The sequence below is a fragment of the Arachis ipaensis genome, chromosome B09, assembly GCF_000816755.2.
Source record: "Arachis ipaensis cultivar K30076 chromosome B09, Araip1.1, whole genome shotgun sequence".
NCBI classification, from domain to species: Eukaryota; Viridiplantae; Streptophyta; class Magnoliopsida; order Fabales; family Fabaceae; genus Arachis; species Arachis ipaensis.
In genome coordinates, this window is record NC_029793.2 from 44,229,862 (window position 1) to 44,230,433 (window position 572).

A 572-nucleotide genomic window follows, 5' to 3' on the forward strand; every position below is an offset into this window, starting at 1 on the left:
ATCTCTGAAAAAACAATTATGTAAAAATATTTTTCTTTTTAAATTCTGGAAGTTAAACACAATAAACAAGTCAAATATTGAATTTCATAAACATATTTATCTAATACTAAACAAAATAATAATTATGATAGAAAATAAAAAAATACTTTTATTTTTGCCTATTATTAAGTCATCAACTTAATTCTTCACGCTATGTTTGTTTTAGAGAAACGAAAAGGAAAGAAAAGAGAGAAAAATATGTTGGAAGGAAAATGATTATTTTTTATTGTTTGGTTGAGAAAAGAAATTAAAGAAAAAAAGTTGAATAGTATAAAAAAGTGGATGGGACTCGCCAATTTTTTTCCTCTCAAATTAGAGAGAAAATGATTATTCTATTTTCTTTTTTTCTATTTCTTTCTTTCCAACCAAATATAATCTTAGTCTAGTAATCTAATAACATACTTTATCTTATAATTTTAAATATTAATGGCTAAATGATAACTAAAATTAATAAATTCTGATATCTCTCTTATATAAGCGTGCACACACACAAAAATAAGCAATTTCATTGACACATAATTATAACGTAATGC